Source organism: Euprymna scolopes, chromosome 2 (genome assembly GCF_053919585.1).
Source record: "Euprymna scolopes isolate OS-2025 chromosome 2, ASM5391958v1, whole genome shotgun sequence".
Taxonomy (NCBI): domain Eukaryota; kingdom Metazoa; phylum Mollusca; class Cephalopoda; order Sepiida; family Sepiolidae; genus Euprymna; species Euprymna scolopes.
Window position 1 is genome coordinate 97,195,968 of NC_136483.1, and position 23,707 is coordinate 97,219,674.

The window sequence follows — 23,707 nt, forward strand, 5'->3', positions numbered from 1 at the left end:
CTCTCATGCCCAGCTCCCCTTACTGTAGTGACACGCAAATGTTCAAGCGTATTGTGAACAACTATCTACCTGCCTATTTCCTACATACTATTACTGTAAAATTTGCTCCAAATCGAAACCGATTACGAAATAGGAACTGTGTGCTTTGTTTGGCTGAATAACAGTAAAAAAATACTTATTTATTTATAAGTCATATAGCAATGGAATACTACGTAGATTGTGTCTACATTTTGTTATTGTAGAAGCAGCCTTTCCTATTGCAAAACTATGAAGTTTAACTTTTGGAAATAGCTATATGGTTAAAAACTGATGCAACCAGTTCTCGATGTGATAATATGAGATAAGGTTTCTCGTTTCTCACGCATTGTTAAATAGTTGAATTCATTTTTGGCAAGTGTGTTCTTTTTTTATATAGAGGTACGGTGACTCATGCAAGTGCAAGTATTTAATATGTAGATCTAAGTTAGACTCCGTAGGAATTTAAACTGATTTTATTTATTTTTACTATTATACTAGTAGTTCCGCCCGGCTTTGCCGGGCCCTATATACTGTTCATATGCATATGTGTATATAAAAAAGTGTGAATATATAGGTGGGAAGTGTACATCGACAGGCAGACAAACATTTTCACTTTTATAGATATATAGATATTGTGCGCAATATATAATAATGATTTAAAAAGCAAAAAATAAAAGACTCGTGCGCCATCACCGATAATCGAAGCGAAAACGTTTAACTCACGATTAATATTTTCCTCTGTCGTCAATGTCTAGGCCATGAAGATATTTATAATGCAAGGCTAAAAATTAAAACATTATCAATAGCTATTACATTATGCATTTGTAATGCCGGCGTTCAGCTGGCAATTTTTTTTTTAATTTGCACACTTTTGGACCGATTTTTCCCGGGTAAAACCCAAATATAAAGTTTCGTATGGATTCAAATACCTTATATATGAAGTTTCCTGCCTGTAGAACAAAACACTAGGAGGAGTTTTGTAGACACAATTTGTTAAACAAAAATATATACGTATACATATATATATATATATATCGAAACAATTTTGTGTTTACTATAAACTTTTACGCAAATATTATGCAAGTATATATTATGTAGAATATCTGCATTAATATAATTACACGTAATAGTTAATTAAATATGATCATCCCATAAGAAAACCGAATAAACTAATAGGAATTAATTAAAATTAATGTTTTAAAAAATATGCAACTAGGCAAGATATTTTGCTAGTGAATGCAATTCCACAACCCGTTTATAAAAACAATTGTATTTTCTTTTTTAAATAAAAAGAAAAGAGGGTTTTAAATATGAATATCAAAACACACAATAAAAAACGAATTTATAGGAGTATAGATAGATTTTATATAAAATTATAAAGGTTACTTTAGATTGCCTCAGGGGTCTAATCTGAGACTTTTATTGTTCCTGATATTTATTAATGACCTCCCCGACAAAACTGCCTCTGAGATGGGTATATATGCTGATGACACTACACTCTATAACAAAGGAAAACAAATGAACACATATCTAAAGAATTGGAAAAAAACACTAGAGGATGACCTCCAATCTGTAGTGGCATGAGGACATAAATGGACGTTCACATTCAATGCTGCCAAGACTAAACTGGTTTCCTTCAATAACTAAAAGAAACCTTCTCTGCCACCAATAGCAATGTCCAGTGACTCCTTGTCTGAGAGTACATCTTTCAAACTGCTTGGCCTAACGTTCACAGGAAACATGAGCTGGAACAATTATATTGAAAACATTGCCAGGGCCGCTTCGAAAAAGGTAGGCTCTCTCTACCGTGCTAGAACACTACTGACACCTGAAAGTGTCATATACTTGTATAAGGCCACCATTCGCCCATGTATGGAGTAGTGTTGTCACATTTGGGCTGGTACATCTGCTACTAGTCTCTCGCTCCTAGTCAAGGTTCAAAAAAGAGTCGCCAATCTGATAGGCCCTGAACTGGCATCTAAGCTTCAGCCTCTGTCCCATCAACGAAACGTTGCATCCCTCTGCTTGGTCTACAAGTATTTTAATGGTGAATGCTCTGACGAACTGCAGACACTTGTGCCCCCACGATGTAGACACCCTCGACAAACCCGACAGGCAGCTAAATATCACCCCCACACAGTAGAGATCCCTAGATGTAAAAGATCTTTCTACTCCAGTAGTTTCTTTCCCAGAACCGCTAGACTCTGGAATTCCATTCCAGGCTCCTGATTCTCTAACTGTACTGACATGCAGAAGTTCAAGTGCAACGTGAACCGACATCTTGCTGCCCAAATCCCTACATAGTGCCCCAGTAGTTGCTGCCCCTGATAGTAGCCCCCTACACCAAAGTGGCAATGTGCCTTATTTGGGGTGAAAATGTAATTAAAAAAAAAAGATTAGATACGTGTTGTTCGATCTATTTGGCTGTCTTCAACTAAACGGATTTAAGCTAATTATCTTTTTACATTTTTGAAAATGTTTATGCCTCTTTATTCACATATAAGCGGGCATGACATGACATAATCACGTTGATACACCAGTTCCCGCTGGATCACCGAAGTTAAGCAGCGTTGAACATGGTCAGTACTAAATGGGTGACCATTTGGGGCTTCCATGTGCTGTATGTGCTATCCGTTTATCTCGGCATTGTTTCCGGTTGTCCTAGACTTTTACTTACCACTGGACTCAAACAATGCCGATTCAGGAAAGGTGTGGTTGGGGATTGCGCGACCCTCGCCTCACAATGACATGCGCAACCATTTGTTTTTCGAGACTGAACGGGGGCATCCCGATAGTGGGTGGAACATCGGCTTTAATATATTTTCATTCATACAGATTTTGTATTACTACAGAACCAATTCTAAATAATAGAATATGTCGACAAGTTGTGATAGAAAGTTTGCATTCAAACTTACCGACATATTTCTGTACGAGTTATTCATCGATATTTATCGAAGATTTTACTTGGTATAAACAATCCTTTATGTATGATTACTATTTTCTATTAATACCAGTGTTATGCCGCCAGTAGTTTAAGAGGTTAGCGGATTCTTGAACCTTTATTACTCTTGATATTCATAAATGACCTCCCTGATAAAATTAGTTTCCGAGATGGGTATATTTGCTGACGATACCACGCTCTATAACAAGCACGAGGGGGAAAAACTGATGACCACAGATCCAAAGCAACGGAGGAAACCTTTGAAAAAGACCGCCACCTCTGTAGTTAAAAGGGGTAAAAAATAAAAGGTAATGTTCAATGCTGTCAAGATTAAGCTCGTTTCCTTTAATAATTACAAGAAACCTTCCCAACCACTAAGAGCTATGGTTAAAAATACATTAGCTGAACGTACTTCGTCCAAACATCCCTGCTTAACGATCAAAGGGAACATGAGCTTGAACAGACGGCATTGCATCGGCTGCTGGGAAGAAGGTGGGCTCTCTCTACTGTGATAGAAAGTTACTTACGCCTGGATGTATGCTGTACCTCTATAAGGCAAGGATTCGTCCATGTATGGAGTAGTGTTGTTACATTAGGACTGATGCGTCTATTACTAATCTCTCACTTTTGGAGTTCAAAAAAGAGTCAACAACCTGATAAGTCCTGAACTGTCATCTAAGCTTACACCTTTGCCCAATCGACGAAATTTTGCATCCCTCACCCTGTTTTACAAGATTTTAATGATAGATGTGCAGACGAACTACAAACCCTTTTACCCCCTCGACGTAAAAAAACAAACCGACAACCCCGACAAATCCGACAATCAGCAAAGTCCAATAACTACACAGTAGAGATCCCTAGATGTAAGAAATCCCTTTACTCTAATAGTTTCTTCCTAGAACTGCTATGCTTATGAATACCCTATCGAGTTCCTGCTTCCCCAATTGTAGTAACATGCAGACATCCAAGTGTAATGTGAACAAACATCTTTCTGCTCAACTTCGTCCATAAGATCCCTGCAACGCATGCCCTTGATAGTAGCCCCGCAATGACACTGTGCCTTGTTTGGGGTGAAAATGTAATAAAAGATATTTTCACACAAACTCACAGACACACATTATCTACTATTTTATTCATATAGATAACTGGTTTGGCCTAACAAACATGTTTCAGAATAGTTTTCAAAGGCAAACTAAAAAGTATTATTATACCTACAATTAATTGTTTACTTATTGATGTATTTATATATATATATATATATATATATATATATATATAGAGAGAGAGAGAGAGAGAGAGAGAGAGAGAGAGAGAAAATACTGTTTATTTAAATTAGTACTTTAGTGAAATAGTAAATTTTTATCATTAAGGAATAAGGAAAGTTTATTCGCAACTGAAGAATTTAACGACTGTTATAGAGATTTACCAGATAAAATGTTGCTAGACTATATATATATATATATACATATATATATGACTACTTCATGTAATCACATAAATTAATATACGAAAGTATAAATTGATGCGTAAACTTTAAGTATTTACTTCACCAGTGCTCAATACGAAGGTAGAGCTAGGTAGTAACTTATAATATATATATATATATATATATATATATATATATATATATATATATATATATATATATATGCAATCAAGCTACACAGAATATTCCGCGTTTCATCCACGCTGGAATTCATCAGGCTTATGCAAAAGCCTAATGAATTCTAGCGTGGATGAAACGTGGAATATTCTGTGTAGCTTAATTTCTATGTATATTTTATATCTTTATATATATATATATGTATATATATATACATATATATACATACAGATATATATATATACATATATATGTGATGATTGCAACGTCTTTTCAGACGAGTGCCACTCCCTCAGACATTTAAAATCCATGAGCCCAAATGCCTGAGGGAGTATCTATACAAATATGATGTTACAGAGTCTTAGCTTTGTACAACATCTAAGTCTCTCTCTCGGTTCAAAATGTGTAGATCCAGCAACAAGCAAGAGCAAGATAGCCAGCAACAAATTAAACTGCAGACCAGCTTAATGCGGGTAATGGTCTTCCGCTTTATGGTTTTTTAAATCAGAGATTTGCTTCTCCTAGAAAGGTTGCCTTCACCACGGCTTGCGGAAGCCCTCTACATACATATATATATACATAAACATACATATATATATATATACATATATATACATATATATAAATATATACACATATATGCATATATATATATATATAAAGATACACATATATGTGTGATTGTGGGTGCGTGTGTCCATATATCTATATAGGTGAGTGAATGTATACGCATGCGTATATATATATATATATATATATATATATATATATATACATCTATATATATATATATGCATATATATATGGGTGGGTAAATGTATTCGTGTGTGTATGTGTGTATATGGATGTGTGCGTATGTGTGAGCTCCTGCATATATATTTCTATAGTTATGCATGTGCGCGTATGTATGTGTGTGTGTCTGCATAGTATGCGGATGTATGTGAGTGGGTATGTGTATAAATCTATGTATATGTATGTGTGTGCATGTATGTGTGTGTGCGTGTGTACATGTATGTGTGTATATATGTATATCTTCTCCTTCCTATTCTCCATCTTACGTGTGTGTGTGTGCGCGTGTACTCATGTTTGAATGATTAAGTACATGTATGCATGCGGGTTTTGCTTGGGAAAAATAAATAAATAAACAAATAAAATAAAAATAAAAATAAAAAAATAAATAAATAAAATAAAATAAAATAAAAAAATCAATAACCAATTTGTGTGTGATATATTAGAGGGTGGATGTGTTTGAGTATCTGCGTGAGTGTGTAGGTGGGTATGTATATCTGTATGTCTACATATATTTCTATGTATGTTCGTGTGTATATGTGTATATGCCTGTGTACGTATGCGTGTGCATGTGTATATGCATATGTATATGTATGTGTGTGTGATTGTGTATGAATGTGTGCTATACATGGGGAAAGAAAGTCATAAAAACCCATAAAAACCTTCACCAAATGGACTAAAAGCCCCCTCTTTGAAATTAACACTGACCGGACAATACCAACACTTACTATTCCAGACAGAATGTCTGAGACCACATCACTCTGAAAAACACATTTAGTATCAGCAGATGTAAAAATAACATTTCAAACTCCCATTTAAAGAAAAAAACATTTCACGAAAATATCTGAAGAAAGCGAACCAAAGCTTGAAACGCGTTATAAGAATATTTTAAAATAAAAATATGATAAAAGTCTAAAAAACACTCTTTTAAATATACACACATATATATACATATATACGTATTTATATACATATATATATATATACATACATATATACATACATATATATGCATACATATATTTTCGAGAAGTGTAAGCCATTTGGAGTTTCAGATGGTTCGCTGTTACACACAAGTCCTGGTAGGTCACTTGTTTGTAGTAGACAGTTCCACAGAACAAAATATTCTTACCGTGTCGAAACCCGGGAAAAGAACATGTGAAATTGCTCCAGAAAAGGTTTAATATTTATGAAGCAATTCTGCTTTCTGATTATTTGGTAGCAGAACGTGAATTAATTTGATTCGTCAGTTCTTAGCAGCATCGTTTATAAATAGAATCGTCCGACTGTGTGGGATCATACCCCATTATAGTTCACTATGATGGGATTTGTCTCCTAGCGGCTTCGGCTGCAGGGAGACAGGGTAGTACCAGTCAAGGATTCGTCACTTGACACTCAGCCCAACAGGTGAGGGGCCGAGAACCGGCCCAGCACCTGTTGGACTGAGGTACACCGCCTGGGTAATACCCAGGAGGTCCACCCTCCCAGGCCTTGCCACCGGGCTTTCCGGTGGGGCAAGTTTATTGCTTGCTGCCTGAGGCGCCCCGACCGGGGAATGCCGACGGGGTTACTCAGGCAATTTTTAAAATTGCAGGAGTGCCCCTTCTTTAGGGGAGCCTGCGGGTAGCCCACTTTCCAGGCCTTGTGCCAAATATTGCCGATGTGGGCGGCAATTAAATATATACCCCCATTAAAAGTCCATTTTGATGGGATGTCTCCTAGCGGCTTTGGCTGCAGGGAGACAGGGTAGTACAAGACAACGATTCGTCACTTGATACTCAGCCCAACAGGTGAGGGGCCGGGAACCGGCCCAGCACCTGTTGAACTGAGGTACACCGCCTGGGTAATACCTAGGAGGTCCACCCTCCCAGGCCTTGCCACCGGGCTTTCCGGTGGGGCAAGTTTATTGCTTACTGCGCAGGCGCCCCGACCGGGGAATGCTGACGGGGTTACTCAGGCAATTTTTAAAATTGCAGGAGTGCCCCTCCTTTAGGGGGGCCTGCGGGTATCCCACTTTCCAGGTCTTGTGCCAAATATTGCCGATGGGGGCGGCAATTAAATATATACCCCATTAAAATGTCCAAAATATTGCAACATATATACACATATATGCATACATATATATATACATATATATGCATACATATATATACATATATATGCATACATATGTATACATATATATACATACATTTTATATATGCATACATATATATATATACATATATATATACATATATATGCATATATATACATATATGTATACATACATATATACATATATATATATATATATATATATATATATATATATATATATATACAGTGTATCCATAAAGTCCGTGTGCACTTTAAAATATTTATAACTTATTTGTATTTGCAATAGAAATAATCTGTAAAATGGATTCGAAAGAAGTAAATCTAGATTTTTTCGGCTTTTATTGAAATTTCATTTAACTTTCCACATGCTCTCCATCATTAGCAATACAAAAGGGTAATACGATTTTGCAGTTCACGAAAAACAGTTGCCAAATGATTTATAATAATGCCTGAAATCACATTTGTTATTCTAGCTTTTAAATCTTCCAATGTACTAGGTTTTGTTGAATACACAATTGTTTTGACATATCCCCATAAAAAATCTAATGGAGGCAAATTTTGCGAACGTGGAGGTCAATGAAATGGTACGCCCCTTCCGATCCATCTGTTAGGAAATTCCTGATTTAGAAACTGTCTAACACGCCGAGCAAAGTGACAAGGAGCTACATCTTGTTGAAACACTGTATCATCTTTCAAGTTGCGGAATAAAGTAATTCTGCAACATATCTAACTAGCTGTCACTGTTAATAACACGATCTTCAAAAAAATATGGCCCTGTAATTCGATTTATTCTCAAAGCACACCACATATTAACTTTAAGAGAGTCCTTTTCATGTTCAACAGTTTCATTTGGGTTTTTAGTTCCCCAAATTCGGCAATTATGTCTGTTGACCTTGTCACTAATGTGAAATGTTGCTTCATCAGAAAACAGTAAATTACACACAAATGCATCATTATTGCAAAGTTTTTGCACTGGTGACAGAAAGTTAGCCGTGCATATTAATCCTCTTCCAATAACTGTTGATGTAATTGAATTTTGTAAGCTTTCATATGAAGTTTTGCCCGCAGAATCTTATGCACAATAGACTTTGGCAGCCTGAGCTTCAATGATGCCCGTCTTACAGACTTCCTTGGACTTGTAGTAAAGGATTCTTCTCTGGAAGCAACACTTTCGTCACTGACGCATGACCTTCCAGACCGAGTTTTATCATAGACAGAGCCTGTCTCTTTAAATGTTTTCATCCATTTTACAATGGTGTTCCTGTGAGGCGCTTTTTTATTGTATTCTATTCTAAACTTTCTTTTACAGCAATAGAAGATTTCAATTCAGCCAACAAAGGACGCAGCTTACTTTTTCCTCAATTGAAGCCATGGGATCAAATTGATTTTGAAAAACAAAAGAAAATATTTTTTAATTATTTTTTTACTTATTTAAAAATTGTTACGAATTTTGTGGTGAAAAATTATTCAATAGTTATTCTTAAAACTAGATACATGAAACTTTATAACAGTTTTTACAGATTATTTCTATCGCAAATATTAATAAAGTTATACATTTTTTAAAGTGCACACGAACGTTATGGACACCCTGTATATATATATATATATATATATATATATATATATATATATAAAAAACTCTGTCAATTTTAAGTCTACAGACTTGAGATACATATATATATACATACATATATATACATATATATACACATATATATATACATATATACACACATATATACATATACATATATACATACATATACATATATACATACATATACATGTATACATGCATACATATATATATATATAGATATATATATATATATATAGAAGAGTGTATTAGATAGGATGTAAAAGAGCTAAGTCTCCGTAAAATATATTTAAAGTTGCTATGCTCAGAGTATTGCAGTTATTATAAACTCAATAAGTTTAATTACCTTGAGCTATATAAATAGAAAGGGTTAAAGATTGATTTTGAAATTAGCAATCAAGTTTTTATGGGAAGAAACATAACAAAATAAAATTCATGTGTACGGTCGTTTCGGAAACGATATACATTTGTTCATTTCATATTAGCAAATAAAGCTATCGAGAAATAAGTAAAATATTTCTGGAGATCGTCTCCTCATAAGCATACATGGGAGGATGTGACGGCACCAAATTTTAACTAGTTTATTGAAATAAATACAGTGCGTAGACCTTTGTATGGGAGTGTTTCCATATTGGTTTTTGTTTTAAGCGGTAAGGCGGTCTCTCTTTACACAAACCTCCTAAAAATGATTGTTGGCATTTGTAATCATTTTTTAACAATCTAAATTGCAACTGAAGACCGTAAAACATGGGATCCGACAAACACACGCATGATTTTTCGTATTTGTTATTGTTTGTTTCATTCCATGCAGTTTCTTTCTATATCCGAGCTTTTATTAAGTGGATTACGATATTTATACCCCCACTCTCTTCATTATCTAATTAATGCTTAATAATATTGGAAATTTCCTTGCTTTTTCTTGGTACCTATATCTTTTGCTCATGAAGACAGTTGATATGAATAGAGGCCCGTTATTTCTCTGAAACGATCGTACACCTAACTGTAGTCGTTGTTGCGTTCTCTGGACTGATAATAATGAATATTTTATTCCTGTGTGTGTACCGCTTTTAGTAAATTATACACGGTGAAACACGTACACACCTATATATTGAACAATAATTATATAGACATACACACCTACATATTGACCAATAATTGTATAATGCAAACGAAAATAAAAGCAATTCACTGGAACATCCTCAGCTGGGAATCTCCTCCTATTCCGCCTTGCAGTAATACTCTACTAACGCTAATATACGCTCATCATGGTGTTTAAACTCTAGGGAGTAAAACTTTGCAGGCGTCGAACTTGTATAAGTTGTCTATATAGCTGTTGAAAGTTTCCATGTGATGTTTGCTTTGCATATATAAAAGTAGCTTCAACTTTTCGTATAGAACACAGCTTGTTCCAAACGATATTTCGAAGAAGTAAACGTCCAGCAGATGGATTGGAAATTAAATAACGAGAATTCACCACGCCATCTCCAGAGAAGTATCCACGTTTTCTTCGGTTTTCAAAAAAACATTACTAACCACCTATCTGCGAATCGTGCCCAATCAATTCGCCTGGACACTTCACGGGAAAGAAATCAAAATGGCGCGAAACTGTAAAATGTTGCAAAATCTCCCGCCTTTTCTTATTCATCCATTAATTTTCAGTCCGTCCGGTCAGTGGCGAGAATTTTTTTTTTCAATCTGGTTTCGTCGGATCACCCTTCGGCCTATTTCCGGCCGAACGATGGCCACCTGAGAAAAGGCGATAAAGCGGCCGGTGGTGGAAATGAATAAGTTAACACGAGAGAGAGTCTTGGCTTCGTTTTACGGTATCCTCCCGGATGACCCAAAAGGGAAAAAGAAAAAAAAAGACGACGTAAGGTTCAGATTGTCCATGACGTGATAATGATGCTGCTTTTGATTAATAGAGAAACTCAACTTTTCAAGTTGTGCCTATTTCTGAAGGGGCGGTGGTGAAGGTAGGCAGTACACGCCAGATTGCTCACTCTACATATCTCGCTCTCTATATCTCCATCTCCCTCCCTCTCTCTTTTTAAAGTGTCAGGGTTTTAAACACAGTAATAATTCTATTTTTGTCAAAACACGCAGCAACATTAATCTCGCAAAAGAAAGTATGCATGAAAAAAAATAAGACACTCTTTCATATATCCTGAAATCTATAATAAAGAACATTGTGTATTTTTGTAGATATATAGATGTATGCACTTTCAACATGTCATTAACAATCCAATAATTAGAAACTTTAGCAGTCTCGAAAATAAATGTATAAACTAAACGAATTTTGAAGAAATTATTTTGATTAGTTCAAACATTCAAAGACTAACAAAATGATATGGTAATAAAAAAGACCGTTGCATTATCATTATATTATTACGCTTATCGTTCCGTCCGTTATCATGTTGTGCATCCCTAAAAAAGGAAAGTGGAATAATCCAAAAAGTAGAATATTCCAAATAAACCCTGTTACCCCTTGAAAAGGAAAAACAAATTGGTGTCGCTATTTAGGTAAAGCTAATAAAAATGATTTGTCTTTCTTTACCTTTTGGCTAAGATCAAAGTGTAGTATCTGTTCTTCAGGTGCTACATTTCAATTTCTTCTCTCTCAGTGGAAGAGAAATCTTTTTCGTCTAAGACAATTTTTCTCCACGTTAAAAAGCGACCTTGGTGTCTAAATCTGTCCCGTGGGGAAGCATTGTTAATAGGTACTATGTTTAATGTAACAATTTTTAATATTAAAAAAATAACTGGAAATAGTTATTTCTGATTTAATTACATACCTGGAAATGTCACCTCTGATTAATAATAAAATACCGTGGAAAATGTCCATTCAGATTTTTTTTTTACTTGCCTCCCCACAGAGGCGGAATTAGATATGAGGTCGGTTATAAATTTAGGGGGAAATCAGCTCCCCAAAAGGGGCACTCTGGTCAATAACAAAAATAAAAATTGTATCAGTAATGACTGATTTCTCCTCCATTAACCAAGACCAAAAAAGAAGGGATTTAAGTAACTGGAATGCTGAAACTGATACTACACTCAGAAATTCATGTTGAAGCACTGGTTGTCTAATCCGTGTTTATGTATTACTTTCGAACAGCTGCTGAAACAGTTTATGATTTAAACATTACTTTATTTCAAGTATATTTTAAGCAGTGGGTTACGGGATATGAAGGCAGTCCCGGAAATTACTCAAACCGTTTACGATTAAACATTACTTTATTCATGTATATCTTTCACAGTGGGGAGGGGGATATTAAATCAGTCCCGCATATTCGTGAAACCGTTTACGCATTACACATTACTTTATTTAATGTATATTTCTAACATTGGGGTGGGAAATATGAAGTCGGTTCCGGAAATGGCTGCAACCATTTACGTTTTGGACATTACTTTATTTAATGTATATTTTTAAAAGTAGGATTGGAGATAAGAAGTCAGTCCCGGAAATGGCTGAAAAAGTTTACGATTTATACATTACTTTATTTCATGCATATTTTCAACAGTGGGTTGGGGATTATAAGTCAGTTCCAGAAATGGCTGAAACAGTTTACTATTTAGACATTACATTATTTCATGTATATTTTTAGCAGTGGGTTTGGGATATAAAGTCGGTACCGAAAATTCTGAAACAGTTTACTTTTTAGACATTACATTATTTAATGTATATTTTCAACAGTGGCGTGACGGATATGAAGTCAGTTCCGGGATTGAATGAGATGTGCATATATATATATATATATATATATATATATATATATATATATATATATATATATATATATATATATACTATCAGAAAGCGTAGCCCAGTATTAAATGAGATAGGTGGAAAACATATACTAGCAAAATACCCAGCGTCGCCTGGGATCGAATGAGATAGGTGAATGATATATATCAGCCGAATAACATTTATGTTATTAGTAACATACCCAAGTATTATGAAAAATGCAATATGTTATTTAATGCATTAGTGTGTTTGCAATAAAATAATCAGACCAGACAATATATCAAAGTTATTATTATAGTAAGTGGGGTGATGATGTGGGTTAAAATGATGAAATATGATTGTCGACATTAGTAACATATCCAAGAATTATGAAAAATTACAAAATGTGAGTTAATTGATGGTGTGTTTGAAATGAAATAATCATCCCAGATAATATACCAAAGTTATTATTTTAGTAGTAGAGGATTGATAATGTGGGTAAAAATATTAAAAATAATTGTCGAAATGAGTAACATATCCAATAATTAAGACAGATGATTAAGTGTGAGTTAATTGATAGTGGTGATTTTTTTATGAAATAATCAGCTCAGACAATATATAAAAGTATTTTTTAGTAAGAGAGGGTAACGAGGATGGTTTAATTATAAACAATTGTTGTCGAAATTAGTATACTTTTCCTAGATTTACGGGAAATGACGAAATGTGATTTAATTGATTAGTAGGCTTATAATAAAATAAGAACCCTAGACAATATATCAAAGTTATTATAGAAGTGAAGAGGAAGGAGATAAGCAGGGCTTAAATTATGAAAAAGTATTGTCCAAATTAGTAACATATCCAAGAATTACGATAAAATGATGAAATATTAGATAATTGATTGGTGTGTTTGTAAGGAATTAATCAGCCTAGACAATATATCAAAGTTATTATTTAGTAAACAGGGAAGGGCGAAAATGTGGGTTAAAATTATGAAAAATGATTGTCGAAATAATTAACATATCCAAGAATTTTGAAAAAGTATTACATATGATTGCATGCATTAGTGTGGTTGCAATAAAATAATAAGCCCAAAAATATTTCAAAGTTATTATTTTATTAGTGAGGGGCCGATAACGTGGGTACAAATTATGAAAAATGATTTTCTAACTTAGTAACATACCCAAGAATTATGAAAAATGATGAAATGGAGGTTAATTGGTTAGTGTTTGTAATGAAATAATCAGCCCAGCAAATGTATAAAAATTATTATTTTAGTAAGGTTGGGCGACAACGTTGGTTTAAATTATAAAAAAATACCGTCGAAATTAGTAACATATCCAAGAATTACGAAAACTGATGAAATGTGAGTTGATTGATGTGTGTGTCTGTAATAAAATAATCAGCCTAGAAAATATATCAAAGTTATTATTTTAGTAAGGTGTACGATATGGTGAGTTTAAATGATGAAAAATTTTCAAAATTAGTGCCATGTCCAAGAATTATTAAAAATGATGAAATATGAGTTAATTGACAGTTGTGTTTTTTTTATAAAATAATCAGCCAATACAATATATCAAATTTTATATTTTAGTAAAGGGAGGGGCGATAATGTGGGGTGAAATTATGAAAAATTATTGTCGAACATAGTGACATATTCAATAATTATGAAAAATGATAAAATGTGAGTTAATTGACCGGTGTGTTCGTAATGAAATAATCAGCCTAGGAAATATATCACAGTTATTATTTTAGTAAGGGGGCGATACAGTTTTAAGAAAAAAGTAGAATAATATGATTGTGCCTTCATTCATGCTGAACAGAACGCTCACAGCATGCCCAGCCACAATATATTACATATGAAAAATGCTTCTGTGGAGTTTCCACAGGTCCAGCTATTATTATTATTATTATTATTATTATTATTATTATTATTATTATTATTATCAGAAACTTGATTATATAGTAGAGCTTACATCTATTGAATATAGCAACCTTCAGTCTCAATCACCGCCTCGACACGGGGCCGGAACTAGAAGCATGCCTTTTCCACAGCCGTTGGCGTGAGCTCGCCGAATACGCGGCGGATGGCGGAAATAATGTAGTGATGTTCTCAACGTATAACCAAGCGAAGTAGTCCAGCAGATTCCGGTCGGGGAAGGGGTCAGTGAAAGAAGTATACAAAGTCATAACAGTTCTTCTAGAGCAAAGGCTGGGTTTATTTGGACTTGTGGGCTAGCACCCTGTCAGGCTCCGACACCCAGGGTCTGCCATCTGCCACATAATTGCACCCCGGAATCACCACACTCTGTAGCACATTCAGGTACACTTTGGTGTTGATATTCAAGCCGACTTCTAAGATGTGAGGTGGCATGATGTGGCCCTCACTAGAAATCACACCAGAGACCATAACTCTGGATCGTCTGATGCATCGAGCTGTGCCCTCAAAAATTGAACCTGATTTACATGTTGAGCGTCCGGATTTACATGTTGAGCGTCCGGATTTACATGTTGTGTGTGCTGGAAATTAAACAATACACATGTTTTTAAAAATAAACAATGAAAAAAAATTAACTGTTGTAGATATTATTACAAACTATAGTCCTGCAGTGATACATCAATTTTTATCCCATTTATTTTAAATTAGAAAACTTACAGCATCCGCCGGGCGAGAGATTTGTGTTATCGTTTTTTTTTTTTTTTTACTACGAAATAACTTAAATTCAATTATTTCTTAACAACTTTAGCATTGAAAATTAAATTTTATAGAATTAAAAACAAATATAGCGGTAAAAACACGCTAATCGAATGCCGTTTAGAGCGTTCGTAAATGCGTATTCCGGAATTAATGTGTATTCCCAAATTTTATTTAAACCAATGAAATTTGCCGGAAAGCGTGACAAACAAAGGAACACAAGCTATCGTATTAATATAGAGATAGATCCCCTTTGGAATTTTCACAGGTCTAGCTAATAATAATAATAATAATAATAATAATAATAATAATAATAATAATAATAGTGGTGGTAGGAGAAGTAGTTATAGTAGCTGTGGTGAAACAAATAGGAAGTAATTGACAAGGAAAAACACTAGTAAGGCATCTACTAAATGTGTGGAAAACATACTTAGATCCTAAGGACACTTATAATCATATACATTCCAGCGAAGATTCTAGGGCATTGTCAGTGAGAAATCAATGTTGCAATACCAAGAAAGTAATTTGTAATGCGTAAAGAAATGATTGGAGGGACTTATTGTCACCAGACTACAGGAAACGCCGCCGGTTATTTTCACCTGTCTCTGATGATGACTGTTATAATAATAATGTAAAATGTATATACGGTTATAAAAAGAAATGTTCATATCTTACGAAACATCATATATTATGAATATTTGAAATGTAACTGGACACCTTACAGTAATGCAATCTTAATTTTGTCATTATTTTCTTTTTTTTGTAGCTAAAACTTTTCACATGAAAAAAGAATCATTTTTGAAGTGAGATCTGTTATATAACCATATTTCTCGTACTAATCGATAATGGATTCAATTGTAAAACATACTTCGTGAGTAAAATGTGGCCAATGTTATATGTTGGCACTTTGTCAAAATTCCCACCTGTGCTAGGGAATGATTACACATTTTTAAAAGAAATATTAGAGAGATTAATATCGCAATGATAAATAAAAATGGCAATTGTTAAATAAAGCTACTGATATAGACTAGAGGGGTTATCATCTGCCATCCATATGTTTTAGATTTGCAAAACTAAATAGAGCTTGTTGTTGCTAAGGGATTAAGGGAGAAAAAAATTGAAAACGGTATGTTTACTTTTCTAGGTTGGACTAAATATGGAAGTTGTGAACACATGCCAATGGTCTATCTCCCGGACAATTAATATGGTAACAAGAAATCCTTTAAGTGACGATTTTTTGTGACTCGCTACTTATCAATGCCCGAAGGTAACTCGAGGAAAAGGTTTATGAATGTAAAGTGATAGTTTAATAGCTGTTACTGGTGTAAATTGGGATTTCATTTTTTCAGGGGAGATCTCAACAAGAACTTGTTTACATTTTATTTTAAGGCTACTATTTTGTATTCAACCGGGAACGAGGCTAAGGGAACAGTGGTCCACAGAAGGGCAGTTCTGGTAAAGAAGCTTTGTTCATGGAACCTGCGTTTAGATTTAGGCACCAATAGAGAGTGGAAGAAATCGCATATTTTGTTTTTGTTAAACTAATGTTTTTAAGGTTCGGCATAGCGGGAACATGAGTAAGAGTTCAGTCAGGCACTTGTTATGAAAATATAAAAAGGGGGTGTAAAAATATGAAATAGATGACACCCGATTTGGAAGTGGGATAAAAAATAGAGATTTTAGAGGACAGATGGGAGAATGGAAAAAGTCAAATAGAGGATAAAATGGTAATCAAGGAAAGAGGAATAGCCGACTTCGAAAAAACAGGTGCCCCGCCAAATTAATGATCTTTTTAATCTGGTCCGCTAAAATATACAGTTATCCGCACTGTAAGCTATTTGATAAAGAGTATTTGAGAAAACTATTTAAAAGAATTTGATTCGGTCTAAAATCTTGTATCCAAAAAACAATTTGCTTTGCATAGGTTCAGAAAAGCACCGAATTATATAATATTATTATTATAATAATTTGTTGTCCGGACTATATATTGACTTATTTTATGGAAATAATTAGTTTTGTTCAAATGAAAATGATCTCCGATGTTTCTTTAATTATTTATTGCCTGTGATTTGAAAATAGCTCAGTTGTTTCCAGAGCTGCCCTGATACGCAAGGTTCAGGCTGTAGGATGGTAAGGCGATACATCAACCAACAACGGAACATCTACGAATTAAGAATTCAATCCCAACGTCTGAAAACAAATGGCCAGCCCAGAGACACGCCTGGTAGTGTCACAGACCAGCTAGCAAGTTAAAAAATATTGCCCTACAAACGTTGCATGCTTACGTGTTTTGTGCAATAAGGAAATAAGTCTGGTAAATTCCAGTGATTAGTGAGTGTCTGCTAACATTTTGAGGGGTTCCACACAAGGAGTTTAACGTCTTTCACCTGTGGCTTAAATTAAGCGCACACTTTTTTTTAATTTGTATATAAACATTGTGTTAAACTTTTATTTTATTTTATTAGTTTAAAAACCCAAGTGTCTATTTGATATCGAAAGTCTCAACTTATTTAAATATGATAAATAATTCTATTTGTTAACCAGTTAAGATGTAGTTTTAATTAAAATTATACGGATATATATTCTAGCGGGGAGATCCGACGTTGCCCGAATTTAAATAAGGATCGACCCATCCAATATATTTAGTGTAATCGAAATCTGTGAAATCGCCCATTTTAAATCAAATAAATTGATTGAGTGCTCTTGACAAGAAGCCACCGCAGTGCACAGGGATGACACTCTGCATGCTTCACGGCAATTTACTTATTCTACAATGTATTGTAGACTTCATTCCACATAGAGAACTTCTAGTTAATTTATGAAATTATTTCGGTATAATGGTTTGAATTAAAGTTTTAAATACAAAAGCCATGCTCTGAACAGAACCATTTAATCTAAACGCGCCCTTATTTTATCAAGAAATTCTCTGTTGACTTTATATGCCGGTCCCCTCTGCTTGTGCAGTGATAACACTTCTCAAATGCACTTTTGATATTATGCTTTACAAGAAAACTAATTTTCATGAAATATGACTCTTCCTTCTTTTATTGGATTTGTTTGAGTATTGGTTTTCGATACTTATCTCATAGAAAACTGATCTAAGAATACCCCCAGATGAATAAAGTACATTTGAATGAAATTTACAAATTATCGTTTCGGAGTCCATATGAAAGAAACTCTCTTTCATACAAACACACGCACAAACAGGCAAATTGCATTTTATATATCAGTAGATATACGTTATAAGTGTTTCAATCTTAAAGGTGACAAAAGAGAGACATAGTCTTTAGGGAGGTGAGCGGTCTTAGCAATGATAACAAGCCCACATTCTGCCAAAAACAGAGTATGAGCCACTTTACATATAATTGAAAGGATGGATGGTGTATGCTATAGGATGCGACACAATGGAGTATGAAAATAGCTTCACTGGACCGTTTGTAAAAATTAAAATATCAAATGCAGCAGCAAGTCCTGAAAATACATACCGGAAAGAACATTTGGAAATAAGTTAAAGGTCATTCACTATGACTATGCAATTCTTAGAGCTACATATCTAGAAACTTGCATAGTTATATGGGAATGGTAAAGAGAAAGAATCATCCTTAGTTGTTAATCTCCCCAATGATGCTGGGTGAAACAGAACTGAGAGTTAAAAGATGATGAAATTCAAAAATTGTTTGTTTTTTTTTGTAATTTTTTTTAAAACATGAAACCAAACTGGCATCTTAAGAAGATCCGCGTCATTCCAGTAATTCTAGGAGAAACCGGCTTTCACTGAAAATAATTTTAAAAACTAACTGCAAACTCGTATACGGTGAATCAAATGCAAAAGAGATACAAACTTAAGCGGCCGGCTAGAATTTTTAAAAGTTCTCCTACTTGGAATTATGGGATAGCGCGTTAATATCTGGAATAGTCAGCTACAAAAAAAATAAAGTAATTAAACACACACACACAGACGTGGCGACAAACGCTCTAGCTGAAAAGTACTGCCCCCCCAAAAAAAACAATAACCAGCTGAAGAACAACAAACAAGACAAAATCGTCGGCAAAAGATTGAAAAGAATGAAAGGCGTCCGTCAGTATCGACATTTAGAGACGGGGTGAAGCGAAGCGAGTGAGAAAACGAGAGAAAAGATGGCGGCCAAGAAATCGACGGAAGTGTGTCCAATCAAGCCGGCCTGATTTGATTATTAGCGTTTAATTCCTCGCAGGTTATTACGCTGCCTCCATAAGTCAAACAGAGATGGCGGATCGAGTGAGATGAGGTGAGAAAAATTGGAGAAAAAAAATGGCCAAATATTAAAGAAGAGAAAAAAAAAGCAAAACCAATACGAGCAAATTGAGGGTGCTGAATTGGACGCTGATACAAGGACGATGTTATTGTAGCTGGTGTGGAAATAAGCGCTTATGGATTTTAGTTTCTTTTGGCGTCGAATATTATGATATATCACCAAGTGAAAATGTAATTGCTATGCAAGAGTAAAGGTAGGGGCGGATCACTTCAATAGGACATGATCGAAGTAGAAATAAAAAGATATTTGATTGGTTGATTTGTGATAAATCGATAGATCAATAAAATATCTCGGATATATATTAGTGTTGGGACGATCTGGAATCGGAAAAATTGGAACTTTTGGGGGTATTGGAAGCGGAAAATTATAGTCTAATTTCCTATTCCAAACCGATTCTTTAGTTTTAAAATAAAAAATGAAACAAGCACAAATTGTTTTTTTTTTTCAATCATTATTAGAAGTTGTTTTTTTACAACATAAGACTACGGGGGGGGCGACAGAATGGTTTATAAATATCATTTACAGATTTAACATTGATTCACAGATTTTAATTTATTTTATTTGTCATTTATAACTTCCCTATTACCCTTGTAATCGCTTAGCATCTATTCGCTAAAATGTCTGAGTTCCATCATTGGAGGAAGTTCACATGATTATTAATAAGTTTTAAATGCTCTAGGCGGGTGGAGGTAAAAATCATAGTGCCAACTGTACATTGGGATCGTTGTGATAGGCTTCTTCTGAAATAATTAATTTTTATGGCACCTGCTTGGACAAAAGGAAATCGTCAGACTCTCCAAACCTAATTTAATTTGGTTTCGTTAGATTTTATTGTAAGCAAAGGAAACAGTTCAATTGCTTATTCAATATCACAGCTTTTTAAAAGCTTTTCCCACCTATTTGATTCATGACCACATGGTGTCTATTAGAGACTTCACACTTTAGTTTCAAAGATTCAACATGCTTGGCATTTTTTTCTGGCGCTGGTTTTGTCTGATCATAACATCGTTTGAAATATTTCATGTTTCCATATATTTTGTTTGGTTTTAGCACAAGATAAAATATAGATGAAAATCCCACAAGTTTATCTAAAATTTGGAAGAGCAAACATTGAAAAGTTTGTTAACTTAAAAGTCTTTCATTTACATTTAAAATAACCTAAACATATGCGATTCTACTTTTAGGCAATAATGTGTGAGCACACTGAAACATTATTTCAGAATTTAGAATGGGGGTCAGTTGTGCATATAAATATAATGTAAACGGATACTATTCTGGTACATTAAAACTTTTAAGCAGTTAAGTAATTTTTACCACTAATTCTAAAGCCGATCAGCAAAATAATAAAATCACATGTAATTGCTATATTTTTTGTATTGCCACTCATACTTAGGGTTAGTAGTAGGAAAGGGGCGTGGTTTTATTACTTTTAACAATCTATATATCTATAAAAGTGAACGTGTCTGTGTGTGTGTCTGTGTGTGTGTCTGTGTATATTTCCCTACGCAATAACTATGTCAATTTTCAGTCTACAGACTCGAAATTTGATATACAGTGTACTAAGATTTGGGAAAAATCTTTGTAATCCGCTTTCGGCCAGAAATGTAGCTATTAAGGTGTCAAAGTTCAATGATTTGACCTCTGAGAAGTTTACCAAATTCCTCCGATAATTTTGGGGAAAAACACTTGAAATTTAAGATATAGATTCCTTGGACATGGATCTAACTTAATAATTGAGTTGATCCCAAAATAATAAATTTTAAGGAGTCATAATATGGGTAACAAAAATGTACAGTACTATATATTAATGCGATAGCGTGTGTGTTATTTACTTTGTGTATCACGATTACATCCGAGTAACTGTTGTTTAATTATGGATTCCCATGTTTTATAATAAATAATTTTACCAAGAATTCTTCATAACTTTTGGTTTTGGTTTCGAGTATAGCTGATGCCACTCAAGTTATTTACTTTCATATAAATAATTTTACCAAGAATTTTTCATAAGGTTTGGTTTCGGTTTCGAGTATAGCTGATGGCACTTAAGTCATCTATTTTATTTATTTATTTGGAGGGTGGGCGGAAAACTTTTAACCGGAATACTCGTTCCTTTTTGCTAGGTAGGAAAACTGGTCCCTTATTGAATAAATATCGATTGAAAGCACATTTTATGATTGTTCTTAGAAAGAGATATGCTTTTTAAAGGCGACTACGCACCCCCATATTTTTTTTTTTTAATTTTAACTCTTGTTTAATAAAAAAAAATAAATTTGATCACGGAGTAAAGACACGAAAAAAGAAACCATATCTTTATTAAAAAAAAACACTTTAGTTTTAACCATGTTTGTCTTATTATCTACGAAAAAAAACACTTACATATTATCAAAGAAAGCAACTATTTTACTTAGGAGAATTAATTTCGTTTAAACAATTCTTGTGTTATTACAACACAACAAAAAAGAAAACACGGTACTTATGTATTTTTGGTACCGCGCTGGAATAATAATGTTATTATTTCGAAAGGCATTCTTAACATGGGGAAGGGAGGGTATCGTTTAAAAGTCATTTTAAGGGAACTTCTGCAGCATGCAGGCGGCGGCTATTGTTAGGTGTGGATAACTTTTATTTCTTCTTGGTCAAATTACGCGGCAAATAGGTAACGAACAAGATATTTTTCTGAACAGAAAAAAGATTGGAAAACCAAAAAATTTATTGTATAAAAATTTATCAATATATAATTGTAAAAACAATTATTTTAAAGTCTGCGATAGAAAATATAATTTCAATAAAACAATTTTGTAATTAAAAAAAACATTGGATTTTTATAAATTAAAGTAGCTTCTTTTAATTTTTTTTCGAGCAAATAAATAATTAAATGAAACATTTATTGAATTAAAGCAACTTTGAAGCGTCAAAAAAAAATTAATAATTTATATGTTTTTTTCACCGACAAGGGCCACCTCGCAACAGTTTAGGTAAACGCACCAACCGAAGATGGCCGTCCTTCGCATACTGCATAAGTGCCTTTTGTAGTTTCGTGGACAAAAAAGTGTTAAATCGAAATTAATTTGTCTAATTAAAATATGTATTTTATTGTTTGATAATGCAAGAAGTATTTTCTTTTCTTTATTTGTTTCGTAAGAACGCAGGAAATGTTAAAAACTAAAATATTTTTAAAAATAAATATATGGTATCGTTTTTCGTGTCTTCCGTTCGTTTTCGTTACATAATCAACCGTATTTACTTCCATTAGCTTGATTTTTTTAACGATTATCGAGACTCCTAAGACTTGATCATCTCATGTGTGAGAGTTTTTGTTTAAAAGTAGCATCCGACATAACATTTTTTAAATTAAATAAACTCTTTAAAATAAGTTGAACCACTAAAAAATTACAAAACTAGGTAGAATACGAACACGTAGAAAAATCCATTTAATTTTTTCCCAAGAAGAGTAAACAAGTAAAAATATTTTTCAAAAATATCATGGGGAGTATAGTATTTTTAAAAAACAAATATCTCCTTCAAGAACGGTCATAAAATGTGTTTTCAGTCGATAATTATTCAATAACGGACGAGTTTACTTACCTAGCAAAAAGGGACTAGTTTCCGGGTACGAGTATTCTGTGTACGAGTTTTCCGAGTACGAATTTTCCGGACACGTGTTTTCCTTAATTTATTATTATTTTTTTATTAATTTTACCAAGAATAATTGACACCATTTGGTTTCAATTTCGATTATAGCCAATGAAACTTCAGTTATCCATTTTTTTTAATAAATAATTTTATAAGAATACTTCATAAATTTTGGTTTCGGTTTTGATTATCACTGAATAAACTCAAGCCAATGCACAAATTTCATATGGATATATTTTTTTTATTTTTTGAAATTGCAACTTGTTAATATATAAACATCGATAGAACATTAACTTTCTAATGATATATACGACACCT

General features: G+C 33.7%; 1 pseudogene; it reads left to right on the forward strand.

Annotated features, from left to right (window-relative positions):
- Nucleotides 1-11,588: 11,588 nt before the first annotated feature.
- LOC145243045 (U2 spliceosomal RNA) lies at nucleotides 11,589-11,735 on the forward strand (annotated as a pseudogene).
- The last annotated feature ends 11,972 nt before the right edge of the window (nucleotides 11,736-23,707 follow it).